This window comes from Ambystoma mexicanum, chromosome 6q, assembly GCF_040938575.1.
Source record: "Ambystoma mexicanum isolate Mex_15411 chromosome 6q, UKY_AmexF1_1, whole genome shotgun sequence".
Taxonomy (NCBI): Eukaryota; Metazoa; Chordata; class Amphibia; order Caudata; family Ambystomatidae; genus Ambystoma; species Ambystoma mexicanum.
The window spans coordinates 544091043-544113572 of NC_090937.1; positions in this window are offsets into that span (position 1 = coordinate 544091043).

The following is a 22530-nucleotide window of genomic DNA, read 5'->3' on the forward strand; positions in this document are numbered from 1 at the left end:
TATCATCTGCATAACACTAGAAGTTGGAGGACAAGGGGGAGATGAGGCATGAAAGCTGAACATGGTAGACAAGGGGGAGAGGATAGAACCTTGGGGGACACCACAGGTGGAGAAAGGAAGTAGGAGAGGAAAAGGTGCACAGGATGGCTTAAGAAGAGCAGTCAGTAAGGAAGGATGTCAGCCAGTACACTGCCCATTCAGAGATACCAAAGGTATCATGGAGCCTTTGTATGAGGATGGCATGGTTGACCATGTCAAAGGCTGAGGAGAGGTCGAGAAGGATGAGGACAGCTGGGGAGGTGGAGTCCAGAGATGTGAGAAGTTCTTGATGGGTATTCAGAAGAGCAGTTTCCGTGCCTCTGGATGCTCAGAATTCAGATTGATGGAGACCACCAACAAGTTTGAGTCAGGGCAATGCCAACTTCTCCAGCAGCTTCCCCAGGAAGGGGACAGGCAAAGTCTGCTGAAGGTTTCTTCAGGAGGGGGCCCACAAGGCAGTCCTTAAAGGAGGAGGTGAAAGGGGAGTCCTTAAATGAGGAGGGTAAAGCACCAGTCACAAAAGAATGATTGCAGAAATCAGCGAGTGCATGTGCAAGAGAGCAAATGTTATCCTTGATGGTTTTGGATGAGTAAGGGGAAACCTGTTTAGAAGAGACCTTCATGGAGCAGACAACTCTGGTAACTTCTTCAGGTGTGACATGTCAGAAGGAGGAGATGGGGTAGGAGGTGGTGAGGGGCAAATGAAGGAAAGGGTTGTGGGATGAGTTGGGAGGGTGAATAACAAGCGTGTTCAGGATGTCCTGCATTTTGGTGGTGAAGTGAGTAACCAGCATTTTGCAGAGGGCCTGGGAAGTAGAAGAGGTGGAGGAGACTGCAGAATGGTTGGCTAGTTCCCTGCAGATCTTGAAAAGTTGAGCCGTGTTGTTCAAAGCATCGGGAACCTGTGCCTGTATGTGGCCTCTTTTCTTGGCTTAGATGGAGCGTCTCTATTGCCTTTGGAGAAGGTGACAGGGTAATTTGTCAAATTATGAGCCAGAGGTCTGCCACTTCCGTTCTGTCTCGCCACACTTTCGCTTCAGGGCTGCAAGTTCAGAGTCCTACCAGGGTTTCAGGCAGATCCTCATGACAGAGGCAAGAATGTCAAGAGTATTGGTGATGGACAAGTGGAGGTTGCTAGGTGCAGAGTCAGAATAGAGTCTGAGATAGGGGGCCGAGGGGGATGAAGGTAAATGTGAAGGAAGCAGCTGATACACGATTCATCGGGCAGATGTTAGTGAGCGAGGTTGGCAGGGCTTTTGGGGGAGTGGTCAGAGGGCAAAGGAACCCAGTTGAGAGGAGAGGAGGGAATGGTCTGACCAGGGGAGAGGGGTGACTAGTAAGGGGAGAGAGAGAGATCAGGGTGTATGGACCAGAAGGGAGAATGACAAGGGATAGAGAGGTGCAGAGATTGATGAAGAGAGTAGATCATGAGCCAGGGGAGTCTAGTTGGATATTGAAATCACTTAAGAGGAGGAGGTTGGAGGTAGATAAAAGTAGGGAAAAACAGAAATCATCCCATTCAAAGAGGAACAGGGTCTTGGAACCTGGAGGCCGGTAAATGGTAGCAATGGTCAGGGTGGAGATAGGAGAGATGACCAGCTTGCATACCATTCTCTCAAAGAAAGAGTAGAGATGGGTGGGTATGATAGAATCAGGAACCCACTCAGGGAAGAGTAAGGCAACCCTATCGCCAGTGTGGTGAGGTTGATGCTTGGAGATGTCCTTGAAGCTGTCAGGGAGGAGGGAGTCCAAAGCAGTGACTGAGCTGGCATTGAACTAAGTCTCGTTAAGAGCGAGAATGTTGAGATCAATGTCTTCAAGAAAGAGGCAGATGTCAGCAGAATGGTTCTTGTCTGGGTGGGTGCTACGAGTTGCCAGATGGAGGAGATCCCTGCCTTTGAATGTTTTCCTAGGTGGAGTAAAGGGGCGTTGTACACCAGTGACAGGAGGAGGGCTAGAGGGAGTGGTAGGGGGTGCAGGAGAAGGAAGGAAGTTAATGAGACACAGAAGACTCCAGTCAAAGAGAAAGAAGGTGGGTTGAGGACCCTGGATCAGGATAGTGCCTGTCTTATAGACATTAACAAAGAAACGTGAAGATAAGAAGCCGGCCAAGAGGACTTCCCACTTGGTGCCACCATTAATGGGAGAGGATGTGGAAGGAGTGAAGTTCTGACATAGGTATCTACAATGGGAAGTCCAAGGTTTGCACACAAGATATCTTTTTTGTGCTTTTTCCTGCTGGACTTCGTGAGAGAGGGGAGATAGGTGATAGTGTAGCAGTTAGAGAAGATGGGTGAGATGGAGAAAAGCATAGGGGTGGCAGAGGTTACTTGAGGAATGAAGAATAGTGTCTGCACAGCACATGTCTAGCTAAACTCACAAGGAGGCAACGTAGAGGTAGTCACAAAGGCATAAATGCAATCCAGGAAAGGAAATCAAATTTCAAAAGAGAAGAGGTGCATGGAAGTAAAAGTACACAGGGCTAAATACGATTTTTAAATAAGGAGGCAGAAATGCAATGCAAGTGGTGCACAGATGTAAAAGTACACAACCCTAAATTCGATTTTTAAAAAAGGAGGCACAAATGCAATGCAAGAGGCGCACAGATGTAAAAGTACACACAACTGAATTTGATTTGTATAAAAGGAGGCACAAATGCAATACAAGAGGAGTACGATGAAAAAGTACACACAGCTATATTCGATTTTTAAAAAAGGAGGCACAAATTCAATGCAAGAGGTGCACAGATGTAAAAGTACACACAGCGAAATTCGATTTTTTAAAAAGGAGAGTCAAATGCAATGCAAGAGCTGCACAGATGTAAAAGTACACAACGTTAAGTCCAATTTTTAAATAGGAGACTCAAATGCAATACAAAAGGTGCAAAGATGTAAAAGTACACACAGGTAAATTCACTTTTTGTTTTTTAAAGTTTTTTAAAGTATGCACAAATGCAATGTAAGAGGAACACAGATCTAAAAGTACACATAGCTAAATTTGATTTGTAAATAAGGAGGCTCAAATGTAATGAAAGAGGTGCATAGATGTAAAAATACACACAGCTAAATTCGATTTTTAAAAAAGGAGGCACAAATGCAGTGAAAGAAGATGTAGGATAGTTGAGGCAAGGAAGGCAGAGTACATAGGCACAGTAAATGATTCAGAAAGATTAGGGGAGGAGGCAATGGAAGAGTTCATCCATCACTCACTTGCAGATCTGCAGGGAGCCTAAATGTCCAAGAATCCCAAAACATGGTGTAGCAGTAACTAGTCTGGAGGTCAAGACATAGTTTGTGGGGGGTAGAAGGCCCTTCAGGCCCTCCTCGGCTCAGACAGGAGCCTTAGAAGATTGGTCTTCGGAGGGGGAGCCGGCGTTCGCCTGCCAGGTTCTGGATTGGCTGTTCAAGTGTGGACACAAGCCAATCAGGGATGCATCAGGCTGCATATATCCAGAGACTCATGCATTTACACTGGCGCATCCATTTTGCAGAGTGTGCTTTTAGCACAAAAAGTATGGGCCAAATGATGAAAAACACTACATCCAAAGTGGACTCATGATTTAAAATGATTCAGCAGAAATCTTCTAGATTGACAATAAAAGTGCACTTTATAGCCACAATGGAGTACCCCCACAAACCTTGAGCCCACAAAGGGCTGCCTTATGGTCTTTTGATGGTGCTGTGTGCACAGAGCCTTGTGGTGATAGTGGGGGTCGCAAAGGCCCGGAGCAGTGTGTGACCAGCCTCTGTTGTGTCCGAGTAGTGTTGCACTAGGAGCTCTAGGCCTGTAGTCTCTAGGATGTCAGGATTAAGGCATTGAGGAAGGGGGTACGATTTTCCTTGGTGAGTTTACGTGAACTGCGTCTAAAAGTGGAGGGGGTTGAGCTAGTGGAGGGTTTGATGAGCAGGCCTGCTGGGAATGAGAAGATGATGACATGATGGTCTGACCATGGGCAGGGTGAATCGGTTTTAATGGAGATGTGACAATTTGTGTCTGCCAGCCAGTATAGCGTGCGTCCTCTGTTGTGAGTGGGATCACAAATGCATTGGTCAAAACCAAGAGAAGTGAGGGCAGTGGCTAGTGAGGTGGCTGGTAAGTCAAGGGGGTTGTTGATCACCAGTCAGATGGAGATTCCCCCAATCTTCACAATTGTTTCAGTAGAGTTCTAGGCCCTGTCTGCCCCCTCTCTGGGTTCAAGTGTGTAACCTTCACAATTTCTAATTGGGTAGTAAACCCTTCTTGGTCTCTTCCTAGGCCTCACGACACTCACAGCTCCCTACATCCCAGCTGGTCGGAATGTCGCCCTGTTACCTTTATCAACTACTGCGCACGGCAGTGGCTCTTCTGGGGACTGGAGTTGGCCGTCCGATCCTCCTCAACACTCGGCAGCTTCTCTTATCTGCTTCTGTGACCCATGACTGCTGGCTATGTAAGTATGGCTCTGGGACCCTGCGGTCCATCTTCTTACTGATCCTTTCACTCTGCCTGGCCTCATGGTTGAAAGACCGACTGGTGTATGGTCCTGGAGAGCAGCCTTTTGCACCTCGCTGGCTTCTTCTTCTCTCTGGTCTATGCTGTCTCGCTACTCCTGCCCCTAACAGCTTCCATGCCTGTTGTTGCTCTGGGGCTTATTTAACAACAAGTTTACAAACTGTTAAGTCCTTCTTTCATTTTTATCGCTAGCGGGCATAGACGACTAGAATGTTCATTCAAGTTCTCACCATTACTCTTCCTTGGTACGCACCTCCTCCTTGTTCCAGTACCTGTTAATTAAGTCTCCCTATGTTTTCGGACTTACAGACATACATAGAAGTATGGGATATCTAGTTGGGTTCTATGGGATAGGAAAGTGTGTAGGGTGTGCGTGGAGGGTTGTACCAAGTTCTCCTGAGATGTTCTTTTTTGTCACCGGAGGGGAGGTCTCTTCCCATGAAATCCTCCCACTGAGTTCCACCCCCAGGAAGACTACCAGGTAGCGGCCTCATCACCAAGGCCTCATGGGAAGTGACAACATCTCGGGATTCGTTACACATCGTATTCGTGAAAGGTGATGATAATTTCTGATCAGTTGATCGATTAATAACAGCAGGTCCACCCATTCAAGGAATTGGACCACCTTGTTTTTGTATTCTTCACATAAACCTCAGTGAAATAATGCTCTGTGTGTTGCTTCGGACATTTGCAAATCTACTGCTTGCTGGCAGAATCAACTAATGTAGGTAATAAAGTCCTGGGTAACCTGTTTAATATCAGCAAGCTGGTTTTGGTTCTTGGAAATGCAGTCAAGTGACTGGAACACCTCCAAATAGCCATTTTTGAACTTGGTGAATTTGCTTAATTTTGGGTTATTCGATGAAATGTATCAAGTAGCCCAGGCCAGTGCATTCCTGGTCAAATTTCCTAAAATGTACCCTATTTATGTTTTTTGTATTTTGGTGGGTTGTGGGCTAGCCAGCACACAAATTTTATTTTACAGTGGTTTGAGAATACACAAAGTTTCAATGATTCCCATTCAATTTCATGAAGGAAGAGTGTGCTAGGATGTTTTCAGTAACAGATGTGGCTGTCTCACAAGCTATTTCTGTGGTGTTCTCTTACTTAAGTGCGGTGACCTCTAACTTCAATGCTTGCATTTCATCACAAAGACCTTGTATAATATCCATTTTAGGGCAGGTGGGAAGGCATCTCTATCTGTCAAGCAATATGTTAATCGCATGCTGCGTACCTGGTGTCTTGATTGATGTCCAATGCGAGGTTGTTCTGGTAAGGTCCAGATTTCAGTGTGCTTCTGGAGTCCAGTGCTATTGCAGGAAGCCAGGCTATTTCTGTCCTTGGATGCAATAAAACTCAGGCTGGGTCATGGGCTGGTTCCCTACATGACATGTTTGTCTTTCATAATTTCTGTGGCATGGAGACAGTGCAAGCATTTATTTTACATTTTTTTATTCATAAAATGCATTTGGTTTGTATCTTAAACCTTACATATGTACTTCTATAGAATTTACAATAGAATCTAGTCTTTTGCGTTTACTGTTTCATGTTGTGAACGTAGTTATCAGAGGTAATGTCTTCCTAAAAATGTACAATTTTGGCCACCATCTTTCTATTGTTGCCCATGAGAATTTGTCTACATCATTCCTTAGTTTCCAATTTGTGGAGGGCGCTTAGGTATGTGCAGCTAAATGTTAGTTGCTTCTGGTTGAGTGCCTCGCATTCCATTATTAAATGGTATATGTTTTCTATTTTCCCAGTCAATTTGAAAAATCTACAGTCTTTGTTAGCATCTTTATTTTGGGTCAATTTTCCTAGAATTTCGCTGGTGGGGAGAATGCGCAGCCTAAATCTCAGGAACATGTTTCGAATTCGGCAATCAGGGTAAAGATTGAGATAGTGTGGTAATTAGTTGAGCGCTATTGATTCTCTCTCACACTTTAAATTGAGATTGTATCTATCTTGCTTTTCTTGGGTCTCAATCCAGTCAAGCCTTTCGAGTATCTTTTTGGAATTCTGTGGCCTTTGCGTCAGTGTCTCAAGAGAGATGTCCTTTTGGGTGCTTATGCTCATGGCTGCTTCTTTCCATTTTGTTAGTGCTGTGTCGTTAACCTTCAAATGGGAGGTTCTCAATATATCCAGTGCAGGAATAATTTCTTCACTGTTCAGCTTTCTGTATAGATTGAGAGTTTTCCATGTGACTATTGACTGGAGAGATTGTAGGCCCAGCTCATAGCGTACCCAGGACATCGGAGTTGATTGTGGCAAGGTGAGGATTTTCCACCAGTAAATCGCCTCGAGTTGCATCCATATTGATTGATCTAAGTTGATCATGGATTCTCCTCCGTATGCTTGTATTGCAGTCACCTTTTGCTTGTAAAAGGCTAACACTTGCTTGAGTGAAAATGTGCCAAATTTTCTATGGATCATCAGGCCCTGTCTTGCTAGGGCTTTTGCTTTAGATTTCAGATGATGTGTCCAAGGAATTTAATTCACAGATTGATTGATCCAGATTCCTAGATATTTATAGGTTGTAACGTGAACCAATTTTTCCTTTTGTAGATAGAATGCAAAGAGATTCTGTTTCTTTTGTGGTTTACGTGTCAGCATCATAATTTTCGTCTTTTTGATGTTTATTGCCAATTCGTTATGATCCATATATTCTTGCGTTTTGTTGAGTGCAGTTTGGATATTCTTGCATTTTGTTGAGTGCAGTTTGGAGGCCACAGGGTGTTTTTGCCAGGAGGATGATGTAATCTGCATAAATTAAACAGGGTAAAGCAGTGGCGTTTAATTTGGGAGGATTTATACTTGGTGTATACATGAATGCTTCGAAATCAGACGTAAACAAACTGAATAGGGCTGCGGCAAGTGGTCATTCCTGCTTTAAGCAATGCCATGTATTGATTAAGTTGGTTATGATACCATCAGCATACATTCCCACTTGTATTTTGGTTAGTATACAGTAGCTTTTTGGGCTCGAGTATGTCGCAGGGGCAGCCCCATTGTTCACGTTTCGCCCAGAGTAGATCCCGTTTGATTTTGTCAAATGCTAAACTAAGGTCTACATACGCAACATGAATTTGCGTTTTTGTCCTGTCAGCTTCATGTTTCAGCAAATTCAAGATTATCAAGTTAATACTCATGTCTACATTTCGAACAAATCCGGTTTGTCGGACTGCCTGGTGGTTTGTCTATTTTGACCAGTCATTTAGCTGTATAAGTAGGTGATTGGCAAATATTTTCCCTAAGAGGTCCAATAGTGCCAACTGTCGGTAATTCATCAGATCCTTGGTTGATCCTTGTTTATATATAGGGATTAGTGTTGCAAGTTGCCATGAATCCCGAGAGCTTTTAGTATGGTTGATTAGCTCGATGATTTCTCCGCAGAAATTAGCCTAGATTTCAGGGTTCTTTTTGAGAGTAGCATTTGACAGCCCATCGGGGCCTGGTGCTCTCGATGCATTAAGTTTTCTGATTGAATTTGTGAGATCCTCGATGTCATAGCTCACATTCCAGCTCTTTCCAGTGGCTGGTACTACTTTATTCACGGTTATAGGTTTTTCTTTGTATAACTCAGTGAAGTACGTTACCCAAGCAGATTCGGGGAAGTCTAATATCATTGCATCCTTCGTTTTCGTATTAGGCTTGAGTAGATCCCATAAGCATCTGGTATTATTATTTTTGAGGGTATTCATCATGAGTTCAGCGTTTTCTTGATCCTGCATCATTTTTGCATTTTTTAGGCAGTGTTTAAATTTTTGCTTGGCTGTGTGTATCATTCTCCTTCTTATTTGAGGGGATTCGTGTTTGGCTCTCTTTATAGCAGTTTTCTTTTCCTGCTTCTTTTCAGCGATGGTTTTATTGTAAACCTATTTAGGCATTTGGTGGAAATTATCTTTCAGCACCATTGTCAGTTTGAATTGGTTGAGTAACCATCCGTAGTTGACTTTATTATTGTCCTCTAGCTTCGAGTTCTTAAATGATTCCTTGATAGTTTTTAGCTTACTTTGTGGTATCTTAAGTCGATTAATTCTGGATGACAGGGTCAACAGAGGGATGTTTATTCTGGGTAGTACGCTGGTGTGTATGTCACACAAGTGCTTCAGAATATAATGGTCACTATGATCGCTGAATATATTCAATGCTTTCGTCAGGGTTTCAGTGATTCCTTTAGTGGTATAAATCTATTATTGACTTGCTATTTCCATGTGACCATGTGGGAGAGAGTGTATCTGTTGTTTTATTTAATGCATCCAGATGATCAAAATGCCTGTTACGTGCCTCTATTGACCATCGGCAAGCACGATGCTCTCGCAAGTGTTCTTCTATTATTTTTCCTTTTTCGTCGAACAGCTGGAGATTGAAATCACCACATATGATGAATTCTGCGCATTCGTGCTTCTTGTATTCCAATAAATGTTTGTGATGATGAGGTACTTTTCCTAGGAACATGATGCCACTAGTTTGTTTCGTTCCTGTGTTGTTGTTCGATTTTTAAGTATAGTATTTTGGGCCCAACAGCCAATGTTTTGGTGTTCAATAACTTTGAACGCGAAGTCCTGTTTGATCAAGGTAAGTAGTCCAGCTGAAGGTCTACCTGTCGTTTTTGTAATTGCATAATTTGTGTATGTAAAATAACCTTCACAAATGGGTGGTTTGATGAGCCATGTCTCTTGCAAACAAATGATGTTTGCTTTATTCAGGCTGACTGTTCAGTTTGGAATAAATACAGGTGCCCTCGGGAGTTCAAAGAACAAAGTGGGACTGATTGTTTAATGCTTCCAGCTCGTTGTTACAGTGATGTTTTTTTGTGCGATTCATGTCGATCTATCGATGGACTGATGTCTCGCCAGAATGGAGATTCTTCCGAATTCCATCTGGAAGGTGCTTTATACAACTAATATCGATGGTGAGTTTGCTTTTGCTGGTCATTATGTCTTTTTTCGTCACTGTTTTTGTGTTCTTTTGAATTCGCATTGATTGTAAGGCTTTCAAAATTGCTGATATCTGAATACATTCTACTGGTACCTTGCCAGGTCATGATTGAGGTATCAACATATCTTGTCTCATTGAGATCATCTGGGGTCAATTCGAATCCAAGCAACTTTATCTCTTTACTACATGATTCTATTAATCTCAGCATTTCCAAAGAATACAATGTATCCATATTTTATTGAGACTTTTGTCATCTATGAACTCAATTAGTTTTAGGTATTTAGTATTCAGAGATCTTAGTTTAGGTATAGCCTTGAAAAGGCGTAGTGTGTTGGTTCAGTTCATGATGATTTCCATGTCCTGATTCATTCTTCCTTCTAATTTCAATCAAATTAGTTTTGCTCTTTGATATGGATCAACAAATTGGGGGCACTCAAGAGTCAGACTTTCTGCAATGGTTTCTTGGTCGTCGCTCAGATCTGTTTCATGCAGGGATCTGATGTACAAATTAAAGAAGACTGGAGAAAGGCATGAACCATGTGTGGAGGAAAGGAATTTGACTGTGAAGGTACGGCCTGAAGGAATGGTAGAAACCAATTATGGGTAGTGGTATCAAGCGTAAGTGTCTGATTAAGTCTTTCCAGGAGTATGCCGTGGCTGATGGAATCAAATTCCGCTGACAAATCTATACAAATGCACGATCCATCAGATTCTAGAAGTTTAAGGAGGTTTTATTTACATCTAAAAGAAACATGTTTGTGCTTCTCTTGATCAAATACCTGATTGATGTTTAAGATAACACTGATTTGGGTGTAGAAGGCATCAAGATCCATCTATGTCAGTCAGTTTTGATCTTGTGTGCATTTGGTGGTGCCTCTAAGAAGGATAACATATTTTTTGTGGGACTTGCGTGTAGCACTTGACATGCAGACATGAATTTTGGAGATACAGTTTATTAGTTGGTGAATGTTGTCAAGGCCATTAACCCTCAGTTATAGATGTGTCATCAGCATTCTGGTGGACTTTGATGTTGAATTTGGACATGAGTGCCCCCAGTGGCTCCATGTATAGGCTGATGAAGACAGGGCAATGAATGGAACCCCATTTGGGGTGCCAAGGTGCTGAGTAGCACTTTGCGGGAAACCATATTGAATGCAGCAGAGAGATAGAGCAGGACCAGAAGGCATATGTCACGTTTCTTCTATGATGAGGAGTGCCTCATTAGTGTCCTGCAGGATACATTCTCAGGCCGATTCATGGAATAAATGTGCGCCGAAAATCCCGGCGCAGAGGGGCCAATACGTGCGCTGCGCCGAAAATTAGCGCAAAGCGCAGGGAAACCAGCGCACGTCGATTCATGGAAGTCCGTGCGCAAGAAAAGCAGAGGACGTGCGCGGAAAAAGCGCGCGGCGCAGGCCGGCGCACAGGTCAACCAACGTCGTGCGCCACGGCCACTGCGCCATCACTCCGAGCGCAGCGCACAGCTCTAAAGTAGGCGGGACACAGGGCGGGACACTCGGAATGGGGAATAAAATGGGGCACAACACTCGGAATGGGGAAGAATGTGGGCGGCACAGGGAAAGTTTAGGAGGCAAGTGCGCGGAACGCCCACACGCTCGCATACAACACGTATTCATGGAATAGAATAGGGCAAAAAAGCGCACGCTCAAAGCAGCGCACAGGCACAAACAGGCACAAACACGACCGCCACAAGAAAGCAGGCGGTAGCGTCTCTGCGCCTGCAAGAAATGTGCGCTAAAAGGTGCGCCAACAAATAGCACCTATATACAGACATGATCAATGTCCAATACTGTGGCCCTCCAGGACAAATGACGTACAAAGGGGTACCCACAAACACAGACACGCGCAGAGAGAAAAAATAAACGTGTGCGTGCATACCGGGGTGCGCGGTAAGTTGCACACGCGATATGGCCGGGTACGTGGATTTCAGGGGTGCGCGGGAAGTTCCACACGCGATATGGCCGGCTACGTGGATTTCAGGGGTGCGCGGGAAGTTCCACACGCGATATGGCAGGGTACGTGGATTTCAGGGGTGCGCGGGAAGTTCCACACGCGATATGGCCGGCTACGTGGATTTCAGGGGTGCGCGGGAAGTTCCACACGCGATATGGCAGGGTACGTGGATTGCAGGGGTGCGCGGGAAGTTCCACACGCGATATGGCCGGGTACGTGGATTGCAGGGGTGCGCGGGAAGTTCCACACGCGATATGGCAGGGTACGTGGATTGCAGGGGTGCGCGGGAAGTTCCACACGCGATATGGCCGGCTACGTGGATTTCAGGGGTGCGCGGGAAGTTCCACACGCGATATGGCAGGGTACGTGGATTGCAGGGGTGCGCGGGAAGTTCCACACGCGAAATGGCCGGCTACGTGGATTTCAGGGGTGCGCGGGAAGTTCCACACGCGATATGGCCGGCTACGTGGATTCCAGGGGTGCGCGGGAAGTTGCACACGCGATATGGCAGGGTACGTGGATTCCAGGGGTGCGCGGGAAGTTCCACACGCGATATGGCCGGCTACGTGGATTCCAGGGGTGCGCGGGAAGTTCCACATGCGATATGGCCGGGTACGTGGATTCCAGGGGTGCGCGGGAAGTTCCACACGCGATATGGCAGGGTACGTGGATTGCAGGGGTGCGCGGGAAGTTCCACACGCGATATGGCCGGCTACGTGGATTTCAGGGGTGCGCGGGAAGTTCCACACGCGATATGGCCGGCTACGTGGATTCCAGGGGTGCGCGGGAAGTTGCACACGCGATATGGCAGGGTACGTGGATTCCAGGGGTGCGCGGGAAGTTCCACACGCGATATGGCCGGCTACGTGGATTCCAGGGGTGCGCGGGAAGTTCCACACGCGATATGGCCGGGTACGTGGATTCCAGGGGTGCGCGGGAAGTTCCACACGCGATATGGCAGGGTACGTGGATTGCAGGGGTGCGCGGGAAGTTCCACACGCGATATGGCCGGCTACGTGGATTTCAGGGGTGCGCGGGAAGTTCCACACGCGATATGGCAGGGTACGTGGATTGCAGGGGTGCGCGGGAAGTTCCACACGCGAAATGGCCGGCTACGTGGATTTCAGGGGTGCGCGGGAATTTCCACACGCGATATGGCCGGCTACGTGGATTCCAGGGGTGCGCGGGAAGTTGCACACGCGATATGGCAGGGTACGTGGATTCCAGGGGTGCGCGGGAAGTTCCACACGCGATATGGCCGGCTACGTGGGTTCCAGGGGTGCGCAGGAAGTTCCACACGCGATATGGCCGGCTACGTGGATTCCAGGGGTGCGCGGGAAGTTGCACACGCGATATGGCAGGGTACGTGGATTGCAGGAGTGCGCGGGAAGTTCCACACGCGAATTGGCTGTGTGCTCCCAGGCATTACCTGTACACCCTCCACGGCCCCTGCAGGCAGCACACACCACAGGGAACTACCCTGCACACCTGCTCATGTCTCCCACCACCCCCACCCCCCATCCACCAGGGACACCCTCCACCAGGCCCCCACCCATGTCTCCCACCACCCCCACCCCCAGCACTGTGGGGAACCTGCCAGCAGGCCCCCACCCATGTCCAACCCATGTCTCCCACCACCCCCACCCCCCATCCACCAGGGACACCCTCCACCAGGCCCCCACCCATGTCTCCCACCACCCCCACCCCCAGCACTGTGGGGAACCTGCCAGCAGGCCCCCACCCATGTCCAACCCATGTCTCCCACCACCCCCAACCCCCCATCCACCAGGGACACCCTCCACCAGGCCCCCACCCATGTCCAACCCATGTCTCCCACCACCCCCACCCCCCATCCACCAGGGGCACCCTCCACCAGGCCCCCACCCATGTCTCCCACCACCCCCACCCCCAGCACTGTGGGGAACCTGCCAGCAGGCCCCCACCCATGTCAAACCCATGTCTCCCACCACCCCCAACCCCCCATCCACCAGGGACACCCTCCACCAGGCCCCCACCCATGTCTCCCACCACCCCCAACCCCAGCACTGTGGGGAACCTGCCAGCAGGCCCCCACCCATGTCCAACCCATGTCTCCCACCACCCCCAACCCCCCATCCACCAGGGACACCCTCCACCAGGCCCCCACCCATGTCCAACCCATGTCTCCCACCACCCCCACCCCCCATCCACCAGGGGCACCCTCCACCAGGCCCCCACCCATGTCTCCCACCACCCCCACCCCCAGCACTGTGGGGAACCTGCCAGCAGGCCCCCACCCATGTCCAACCCATGTCTCCCACCACCCCCAACCCCCCATCCACCAGGGACACCCTCCACCAGGCCCCCACCCATGTCTCCCACCACCCCCACCCCCAGCACTGTGGGGAACCTGCCAGCAGGCCCCCACCCATGTCCAACCCATGTCTCCCACCACCCCCAACCCCCCATCCACCAGGGACACCCTCCACCAGGCCCCCACCCATGTCCCCCTGGCCCCAGGTCCTGACGATACACAATCATGGCAGTAATGGCCAGCATACCCAGCACAAACACCCAGGCAAGGATTGCATGCACCCACATAGTGAATGCAATCACATGACACAACCCCAAAGGCAAGTATGCAAAAGAACACATGTCCGTCACACACACATACACAATGGGTGCAAGTGAATGTCAAAACCCATATCATGACATGTAAGAAACCAAAGAGAAAATGACACAAGTGTAAGATAATATAAAAATGTATTAAAAACAAAAAATAAGTAAACTAATAAAACATACAACTATCTGGCAAAGTAAATAAAAGGTCCATGTCCGAGAACAAAAATGATAAACCAAAAAACAAAGGATTGAAAAATCAATAGAATTTGTCCAAAGCAAAAACATGTAGTATGAAATCAAAGAAAAACCATTACGTCATGGCGTAAACAATATGAAATTAAAAAAATGTATCTCCCAAAAAATAACAATATATACAGGAATGTTCCAGGGTCCATGAGCCCAACAGCACTAATGAAACCTAATACTAACTAATTAAAAAAATATGTACAAAAAAGTGGCCATTGTCCAAGCGGTCCAAAATAATAAAAATAAATAAAGGAAACCTAGCACTAACTAACTAAAAAACTATATACAAAGGCAGCGGGCTAGTCCTGCGGCTCACTTGGTGATGCTGGCCAGGGCATCCTCGAACTCCATGTCAATGTCCTGGAGGCGGGACTCAGTCCTGGCCCCGAGGTCTCGCAGGGACAACCCCATGTGCTCACCAAAATCCCTGCGAGCCTCCTCGAGGCACTCAGCCCGCCTCAATGCCCGACGCATGGAGATCTCCGCCCTGGCCATGGCGAGCCGCTCCTCTTCCGCCCGCTGCCGCTCCGCACCTATCCGCTGGCCAAACTCCTCCCACACGGAACACACCGCCATGCCAGGGTTGCCCTGCCCTCCGGCCGATGCCTGCCCCTCTGATCTTGATGGCCCTGAGCCATGATGCCTCCCACGTCGAGCCCGCTGCTGCCTCCGACGCCACTGCCTCTGCCAGCACGACGGCATCCAGGCTGATGGTAACCACCGACGCCGTCGTGCACGTGCCCTGCCCGATGATGCCGGCACATCTTCCATCTGCTGGGGTCCACTTGCTGTGTTGTCCACCCCTGCTGGACCTCCGACTCCCAACTGTGGCAGGGATGGGATCCCCACCGAGCTGGCTGCATTGGTCGGGGCAGGTCCACAGGGGGCCATGGTGGCATCTGGGCCGGAAGACGGCAAGGAGAACGACCGGTGGATAGCCTGCACAGAGGAGGAGAGGGCCGTCAGATTGGCCAACACATGCAGGAACCCCCCGAACATGGCCGATCCCAATTGGGCCACGTCGGCACGGTGCACTTCGTGATGACGTGCGTGCTCCTCCCGGGAAGCACGCACGTCATCACGAATCACAGCCGTGCGCATCGCGACCCCAATCAGGACCTGCTCCACGCGGCCAGGGGTTCCCACGGCCGCAGGTGGAGGGGAGTCAGTTGACATGGACATCCCCTCTACCTGCGGACGGGCCTGGGACGGGGCATCCCTGCTGGTGCATGGTGGTGCACTCACAGGGTCAGGGACAGCGACATGCACAGGCACCTCCACGGTGACCTGTGCTGCCTCCTGCCCCTGGCCCTGGACTGCACCACTTGCACCAGCAGGGATGCTCCCACCAGGCCCCATGTGTGCACCAGTGTCGGCCTCCTCCTCCTCTGTGCAAACCACCAACCTGGATGGCTCCTCACCGTCTCCCGCCGTAGCAGGCCCCTGTGGGGGCTCACCCACCCCTTCCGCTGCAGCCGTGGGGGCATCCCCGCCGCCTTGCTCCACAGCGCCGTCTCCGCCCTCTTCTTCACTAGCCGCTGCGTAGAGGGAGACAAAGGACACAAGCATCAGGCTACTGTACAATGGTCCCCTAGACAGGAAGCAATAGCAGATGAGCACCCCTGTCAAAGTACACTTCCATCATGTCCCTCCACAACACATGGGTCAGTCCAGGCAAAACACACACAGTAACAGGCATGGTGCATGCCATGCACATTTCCATGCATGTCCAATTGACTCTTGAAACATTCAATGATATGTAACTCACATGCATCATGGCTCATGCATATCACATGCACACACTTCACCTCAGTCACATCCATCTGGCCCCAAACACACCGAACACAGGCGAAACAAGGGTAAGTTGGGTGCGTCACTGAATCTGTGCATTGTCACACACATGTGTCATGCATCCATGGCATGCACAAGTCACAGACACGCAGGTCAGGCACACAGACATGGCTACCATATATGTACCTGGCATCAGCACCCATCCTTCACCCCCATCCATGTCCAGGTACAGAGACTGGCATGCTCTCATGTCCTAAATCTGCATAGGGCTCCCCATGCCGCATTTCAACACATGCAACAACCATGTGGGTCACACATCACTGGTCGCACATGCATTACCATGATGTCCCTGCACACATACATGCATACATGGCCCATGGCACACATACAGGCAAGTATCATAGAACCAGCACACCGCAACATGCCCTGTCTCACACAGTAATGCTTGGACACTTACCGCTCAACTCCAGACGGGTCTCCCTCTCAAGGATCTGGGCGTGGAGCGCTGGGCGTACGCGTTCCAGGACCCTCTTCTGGATGGAACTCATGCGGCCCCGGCCCCCCTCCACGAGGCGCCGGGCCTTCACAAGGGTCCTGGACCTCAAGTCCTCCCAGCGCTTCTTGATCTTCTGGACGTTGCGGGTTGCCACCCCCTCCGCGTTGATGGCAACCACACAGTCGGCCCAGATCCTCTCCCGTCCTTCCTTGCTGGCGCGGGACGATCCAAAGAGGGCATCATACTGCCCCAGGACATGCTCCACCAGGACACCAACTTCGGTGGCAGTGAAGCTGGTGCCCCTCTGCCCCTCTGGCCTGGGGTTGCCACTGGTGCCAGATGTGGAAGTGCCCGACATGGCAACCCCAGAGGCAGGTGTGGGTGGGCAACTGGGTCCTGGGGCTGGGCTGTGGAGCGATGTAATCCCAGTTGGGAGTCTTCAGTTCCAGCAGGGGTGGACACAGCAACTGGACCCCTGCAGATGGCTGATGTGCAGGCACCAAATGGCAGGGCACGGTGGCAGCAGGCAGGCAGGCAGGCAGGCAGGCAGCAGCAGATAGCACGTGGGAGGCTGCTCAGGGCACTGGGGGGGCAGTAACTCGGCCTTCTGGGCAGGAGCGTGGTGTTCCGTGTGTTTTCGGGTGGCCAGCTTGATACGGAGTGATTTGGCACGTGAAATTCCTGCACGTCAGCGTGAAATCCGAGGAAAGGCCCTTAGCGCGTAAGTGCGTCAGCACGCATACGCGATTCTATTGGACCAGAGTCCCTCATCGCGTAAGCGCGTCTGACGTGATCCGCACGGGCGTTCCCCACTCAGCACGTGATGACGGAGCACACGTGGAAATACTGCACGTCAGAGTGTCATCGCGTGTAATTGGCCAAAAGTGCGCGTACACGCCATTGGCCTAAGTACGTGTATTTCAGGGGTGCGCGGCCACTTACACACGCAAGTACGTCAGCGCACCTGTATGCCTGCTGCGTGGGAATTTCCACACGCTATTGGAGTGGGAACTCGATTCCAGGGGTGCGAGGGTCACACGCTCGCCTAGAACACGCGCAAGGCATTAATTTGCGCACTTTTCAATAAACAAGCCAGATGCCAGGATGAACATACCGTTCCTAGCAGCAGTGGCAGTGGGCTACCAAAGGAGGAGGAGGAGGAGAGTCAGGGCCAGAATATTCACACCCAGAACCAGCCTATTCGGGATGCCTGATGACCAGGTGTATGGGAGGTACAGGTTTCCAGCACACATCATACTGGACCTGGTCAGTGAGTGGGAGGATGACCTCACATCACCCACCCTGTGCTCCCAAGCACTCAGCCCCCTGCAGAAGGTCCTGAATGTACTGCACTTCTTGGCCACTGGATCCTTTCAGCGGACAAGTGCCATAGTGGGTGGTGTGTCACAGGCCACGCAGTCACGCTGCCTACACCAGGTCTTGAACATCATCACTGCACGGCCATCAGTCCGCAGGCACATATATCTCCCCAGGACTCATGCAGAAAGGCGGACGTGCATCCAGGAATTCTATGGTGTGGCTCAATTCCCCAAAGTGCTTGGTGCAATTGACTGCACACATGTGGCTCTACGTCCACCCAGGGCAACAGAGCACATCTATAGAAACCGCAAGCACTGGCATTCCATCAACGTGCAAGTTGTATGCAATGCCAAGGGAATAATCACATCAGTATATGCCAACTATCCAGGGTCCACCCACGACAGCTTCATCTACAGAATGTCTACCCTATGCCGGGACCTAGAGGCTGGCCAGCATGGAGATACATGGCTGCTTGGTGAGCATGAATGCCACTGCACATGCATGCATGTCAGATACTGGGTCATGACACAACACCACTAATGATACCCATCACCACCTCCGCAGGGGACAGTGCCTACCCTATCAGCCCCCACATGATGACCCCAATCCGGAACCCCACCACGCCACCCCAGGTAAGGTACAACACAGCCCACATTGCAACACGGGGCATAGTGGAGCGCACATTCGGAGTGCTCAAGTCACGCTTTCGCTCCCTTGACCGTTCTGGCGGGCAGCTGTTATATGCTCCCCGAATAGTGTGCAGGATCATAGTGGCAGCATGTGTCCAGCACAACGTTGCAACACGCCGGGGCCTGCCCGTGGACATGGTGGTGCCCCCACATCCACAACCACATGCACGCCCGCTGCGCATGGGAGGGGAAAGGGCACGGGGGGAGGCAGCCCGTACGCAACTGGTGGCCAACTTCTTCACCTAGGAATCACAGTGCTGGCTAGTGCACACTGCTCTGGCACATACCATCTGACAATCAATGATGACACTACCTGACAATGTCTGAAAATTACTTGACAATAAACTGTCAGATACACATCAGCCTGAGATTGTTAACATGGAAGTGTCAATATGTGTGCACCCCTACCTACACATACACCAGCAATGCATCACAACGAAAAGACACAACTCCATCAATCAAATATGCATTGCCACAGGCGATTCACTACATGACAACATTGCCATGTCACCCATTCCCTTCACAGTCCCGCCACTGAGGACACCATGTCATGGTATGTGACAGCAAACAAACTGGCCATCACAACATGACACCAGTGTCACAAATATCAGTGCCCCAAATGGAACATAGCCGCACTTGAACAGCTAACCGCGCTGGAGCCACTACTACACACCTGTGTAAGAGTAATTTCAATCAAATTACACACCAACCCACCCTGAAGCCCACCCAAACAAGACACAATGCATGTAATCAATGGTAGTCTCATTACCTGATTCTGCTGGTATGTCCTCACCGTCCAGATGTACAGTGATGGCGCCACGCAAAAGTGTCAGTGCACATCTACCGACATGTAGTCTGACTCCAGAGAGTATGCCCGTGTGAAGATCTGTGTGAAATACCTGCAAAACATGAGCAACATATGTAAGTAGAGGCACATATCAAACCATCATGCATAGTTAGGTGCAACAACAATGTACACTATGAATGTCTACACAGTATTGACTATGGACTGGCCAACAGCTCATGGGAGTCCAATGTCACCGTGTAATTTGCTGTCACTTGGGCACACCCTTTGCAAGCCCATGGAAACGGAAGCAGGAGGGGTGTGGATGTCTGGTACCCAAGCATCGAAACCAAACTCAGGACAAGCCTGCATGTGCCCAGCCACAATACAGTGTATGCCCAGGTACCCACACAAGGCAACACTCTTGCAAAATAAAAATTAAATTGAGAAAAAATGGCCATGAAAGGGCCGGCGGGGGGGGGGGGGCCACCTATGAGGTCCGAGGACAGGATGCACGCCACAATCCACCTGTGTGGATCATGGGAAACTAAAACACCCCATAGGCTCGTGGCCCACACGGCTACTCTGTTGTGGGAGATGAGTCGCTATCGCTCTGGCCAGACCCTGCAGCTGACTCTGGAGGTGGGGGAGCTGCCTCAGAAGATGGTGTGACAATGGGAGGCAGCCCACGCAAAGCACGAGTTTGCTCCTCCATGGCTGCAAGCAGGCGGGTCTGGTAGTTCTGGTTCTGGGTTATAATCATGCGGAGGTCCCCATGCAGTAACTCCCGGGATGACCTGACCTCCGCACGAGTTGCCTGCATCTCGGCCGAGAGCGTCCGTGTCAGACGCTCCAGCTGCTCCTCTGTCCTTCTATGGGATGAAGCCTCAAGCTCTAACAGGGTCGATCTGAGGTGACGGAATTCTTCCCTCAGGCCTTCCCTGTGGCGCTGGGACTCCATGGAAAGTGATTCCCGCAGAGTCGCCAGTGCCGCCCGCCTGTCCATGTTGGACGCCAACATATCCTCCCTGTGTGCCTGGCAGATGGACTCTGTAGCCTGCTCCAGTCGCTCCATCAGCCTTTCTGGGGGGACAATGGAAGTGGCCACCCTATCCATGGCCTGTGCAATCATCTCGGATGATGCTGCCTGTTGGGTGGCCATACCGTAGATGGATTGCTCCCAAACGGTATTGCCAGGTGGCATACGGCCACCACGTTGACGGGCACCACACCTGCCTGGGGCAAGGCGGACTGCGCCTTGCTGTGCCGGCAAGGCCTCAGGCTGCAGGACTGCATTCCCTCTCTGATCTGCAGCCCCAGGAACAGGATCAGAGATTGGGTGGTGTGGCCCTGCATCCGTAACCACCGGAGGCTGATCTGCCGACACTGACATCCCCATTGAGGGCAATGGCCCGGCTGCAGGTGGGTCGGACAGAGGAGATTCTCTCCCAAGAACACTCACCTGCGACTGCACATAGGTGTCATCCTCCGAGTCTACACCTGAATACTGCTCGGGGGAGGAACCCCCAGAGACACCCCTCGACAGCACGACCTGCAGCACTTGTGGGTTTTCACCCACAAACACACCACGTCCCTCACTTGTGGAAGGTCGGCCCGGGTTGCCCTCCTGGGACGACTCAACCACCACATCCCCAGCATCAACAAGTGCTTCGTCCCCTGCAAAGACATGAAAGAGAAAAATGGAAACAGGCATTAGCACCATGGCATGCAACAAGGGCTGATGAACAACAGAGGCAGTAGTTCTACGACACATGTCCCACATGACTGGGAGACCTCCTATGCATTCACCATCACTGGGTCTGTAGGGGAGGCTCAGGGCATACAATGTACAGATTGGAGAGCAACGCCTGCTCACCATGCTGCCTAGCACTGCCATCACACATTGGCCGGTGATTGCCATGTCAAAGGCACATGCCATCACACACATGGCATGTGACATAGCCACCAAGTGAAGAGGGAGAGGAGGGCTACTTTTTTGGATTTCAACCACTCTGGTCCTGACATTGCATCGTCACATCAATAAGTAAACATGTTGTACATGGATCTGCTAGTCCAAATTGGCCACGATGCACAGTGCCTTGTCTACATCAACAAAATGCAGTAAACAATGTGATTCCACCTCCCCATCACCTGTAAAGGAATCATATTGCATTCGTGAAGCACCGGTCCAGAAATGTATGAAGGTACAGCGGAGCACTGAGGGGTGGTGGGGCAGAAGGGGATGCCAGTCAACAATCCTACTGGTGCTCGTGTCATTCATGTCACGCAAGTGCAGGGGTGGGTGGCACAATGAAGTGCAAGGGGAAGTGGCGGCTGGAAGTGCTGTACAAGGTAAGTAGGACTTGACGTCAAGGGCAGATGGTGTTAGGCGCAGACAAGTGCTGGGGGGGTGGCCTATAGGGGTACAGAGACAATCATGCAGTGCTGTGGGCTCGGAGGGGACAGGGGAGGTACACACTGCATCTGGCTCGGCAAGGTCCTTGCAGATTTCTATGTGTCCTGCAGAGTTGTCACATGCCGCAGATATGTGCCCTTGGATTGGGGATCTCATCTTGGTGAAAAGGGTGAGGCGCTATTGCCTTTGGAGCATGTGGCAGGCCAGTTTGCCAGAGGATGGGCATGATGCAGGACATTCCCTCTCTGCCACCCGGCACCTGTGGTTTGGGTTCACAAGATCCGAGTCATGCCAGGACTCTGCATTGGCATGGGGCTTCAGACAGGTGGTCATGACCGTGGCAAAGACATCCAGTGTACCTGACATAGAGTGGAGCATGGAGTGGGCCCTGTCAGGATGGGAGTGAGCCTAAGGGGGAGCTGGATGGGGGGGAGATTTTGGCAGCATGAGCCTCGACTGACACACACTTCATGGGTTGGAATACCAAGAAGGTGTGTGACAGTGGTGAGGGTGGCTTTGCCTGTGGGGTGGTGAGGGTGAGCTGGGAGGAGAGGAGAATGTGATAACTCCAGGAGAGAGGAGTGCAGAGATGGACGGAGAGGGGAAAGTCAGATGAGATCAGAGCATCAAGAGTGTGCCCTGCAGAATGAGTAGGGACAGACGGGAGTCTAGAGGGTGAGAGGGAGTTGCTGAGGTCACAGAAAGGTCACGTGGGGGTGTCAACAAGCATGCAGGTGGATGCGTA